The sequence below is a fragment of the Dipodomys ordii genome, unplaced genomic scaffold (assembly GCF_000151885.1).
Source record: "Dipodomys ordii isolate 6190 unplaced genomic scaffold, Dord_2.0 Scaffold91, whole genome shotgun sequence".
In the NCBI taxonomy this organism is placed as follows: domain Eukaryota; kingdom Metazoa; phylum Chordata; class Mammalia; order Rodentia; family Heteromyidae; genus Dipodomys; species Dipodomys ordii.
Genome location: NW_012267307.1, coordinates 2,513,819 through 2,516,646, shown reverse-complemented (window position 1 = coordinate 2,516,646; position 2,828 = coordinate 2,513,819). Strand labels below are relative to the sequence as shown.

The following is a 2,828-nucleotide window of genomic DNA, read 5'->3' as shown; positions in this document are numbered from 1 at the left end:
CATTACCCCAGAATGGCATGCCTGAAATGTTTGTCTCTTCTATAAACCCAATAGCTTTCCCAGCCAGGCATTGTTTGACAGGGCAATAGACGGGTGTTTCTTTCGCAGCCATGGGTTTGTAAAGGCTGGGCAATTAAGGGGAGAGAGAAAGAGAGAGAAAGAGGGAGAGAGAGAAAGAGGAAGAGGAGAAAGTTAGTTGGAAGAACAAAATGCAGATGTATATTTGGTGTCCTTAAAAAATAAAGAAAAGATAAAGGTTCATGATGAATCTCAACTGTGTTTGGGAAAGGGTCATTCATTGTCTGTTTGGGGACAGTCAGGGCCACCCCTCCAGGTGGCTGAGGGAGAGTAGGAAGTTCCTATCATAATTTCTGTGGTGCACAAAGGACAAGCTAACCGACAGCCATGAGAAGTGAAATCTGGTTTGCTTGTGCACGAGACTATTGTATCAAAATCCACCTCTTATCTTCCAGGGGCCTACTGGAAAATCAATATTTTAATCCTGTGTGATGTAGATTAAATTCTCTGGAATTAGAATTGGGTAAGGCTGGCATTTTATTTTACCCCCTTAGAGCAAATGTGATAATGACTTCCACACGCTAGAGGAGGAGGCATGAATATTTGGTGAAGCTGATATCCTTCCTATGGAAGAGGAGTCTGGGACCGGCGTCGAGGTAACCAGCGGTGGGCGGTGCTGTGGGAAGGCCGCTGGTGGGCAGGGGGTAGCTCGTCAGGGAGTGGGTGTGCACACAGTGCTGCTGTGGTCTTCATGTTTAATTCAGCCAGGAAGGAACTTCAGCAACCGAGGGACAATGCCGGTGGGGACCATGGAGTGGGTATCTGTTTTCCTTTTCACTTTTGGCTCAAACATTTAATGATCTCTCTCCACTGCTGACAATCTCTTTCTCAGGCATAGCTGCATTTCCTCCAAGGGAGCTTCGTGGCCACGGACCAGCCCGTGCTTCTGCCCTGCTGTCTTGTGCATTGTGGGGCCTGAGGAAGGCCCTGGCGCTGCTCTGGCCCGCTCACTCAGCCCCCAGCTTCCCCTGGGCTTCTGTGGTCTATGGGGACTTTCTCCACGGGATAAAAGGGTTTCATTACTGTCTTTCCCCAAGAATTTGCCGAAGGGCTGACTGTGTATATGTGCACGTGTGTACCTGTGCATGTGTGTGTGTGCACATACACAAGTGTTTTCAGTGATTCTGTGTGTGTGTGTACACATGTGCACACATGAAGGTTTTCAGTTATTCAACAGTAGAAGAGCTGCAATGTTCCCTCGTTTATGAGCCGTTCTGGATGCTGGCCCAGCTTCCCCTCTGGGCCAGCATTACAACTTTATGGAGGGCCTATTTATGGCCCATCAAAGACACACATACACACATCCCAGACCCTGGGCAGGCCCAGGTGAGGAGGGCTGCGTGTGCAAGACCCTGCATCCCTTTGGGGAACACACAAGCCCTCTGCAGAGGTTCTCTCTGTGGCAGGGTCCCTTGGGCCACATCGATCAACAGCTGCAAGCAAGAGGCAGACACCAGAGCAGCAAGGCTGCCCCACGCCTCATGGAGACACAGAGCAGCAAGGCTGCCCCATGCCTCATGGAGACACAGAGCAGCAAGGCTGCCCCACGGCTCATGGAGACACAGAGCGGTAGGTGCCAACCCTCCTACAACCCTGAGTCACTTGGGTGGTTTTGTTTCTGTGTATCTGTGTACACAAAAGACAAAGGGCAAGATGACATTTCACTCCCAGAACACATCTGAGCAGGAGGAGTCTCCTGCCCTGCTTGTGGGGACCCACCGGGGCCGACAGATTGTCCACGTCCAGCCCTCCCGGCCATGGCTGTGTCTGGCTTTCTGTGGTGGTGACTAGGTTGGGGCGCCACGCTGTCCTCCCATCTCAGGCCCCAGGCCCAGCCTGTGTCTCTTTCTCTTTTCTCTCTCCAGGCAACTTGGCCGTGTGAACTCCAAAGAAAGGAAAGAAGGAAATAGAGTGCCTGTTATTTCATGGAGCAGAAAAAGCTACACCTTGGAGGTGAATGATCGATATTATTCTAAGCGAGGTGTAGCTCAGGGCAGGTGAGTGGTGTGTTAATGAGACGCCACCTCCTGTTTCCTGACAGATGACTGTCATTGTTCAAACAGTGCCGTCAGCCTGATGGATGGCTGGGTCAGCCTGCCCCGCAGTTGGCGCGCACCATCTTCCTTCTTCTGCTAATGTCTCTAATCTGCTGACCTGGGGATGACCCGGCAGAGGCGGAGCTCAAATTACCATGTCATTTTCTCTAGTTAAATTAAACAGGGGGCTGGTGGGGGCAGGCAGGGGAGGAAGGGAAAATCCAACCCAGAGAGGATGGACATAAAAAGGGGTCCTCCAGAAAGGCTAATCTGTTTCTAATAAAGATTGAAAACACATGTTAGTGCTCACTCACGCCACATCAGCGCGGTGCATCCTGCGTGGCGTCCCAGGCCCTGGGGTGCTCGGACGCGGCGCGGGCCCCTCCCTGCCTGGCTGCTCCACACTTCCTCAGCAGGTATTTGGGGAGAGCCTAACTGTTGAAGCCACAATTCTGCCTTCGCCCCGATCTGCCACAAACAACGTTTTCTCCTCCAAAGGTGAATGGGAAACGCAGGAAACCGTGACCGGCTGTGAACCGGAAATCGTGAGTCATTTTGGCTTGCTTCTGGGCTTCTTCTTGTGCATCACAGAGGGCAGGGTCCCACGAGGCTAGCTCACTCAGTGCTGTGTCCACAACACGTCAGCAACGGGTGACCCGGGTGAAACCAGGTTCTTCCAAAGACTTCCTCCTGATCAACATCAACAACAACAAC

At 52.0% G+C, this 2,828-nt stretch overlaps 1 long non-coding RNA gene across 1 annotated transcript; it reads left to right on the top strand.

Moving 5' to 3' along the window:
- The first annotated feature begins 579 nt into the window (after nucleotides 1-579).
- On the top strand, nucleotides 580-2,228 carry LOC105993005. The gene is made up of 3 exons (XR_001175428.1): nucleotides 580-674; nucleotides 1,944-2,031; nucleotides 2,142-2,228. It is a non-coding gene; the product is annotated as an uncharacterized LOC105993005 (long non-coding RNA).
- The last annotated feature ends 600 nt before the right edge of the window (nucleotides 2,229-2,828 follow it).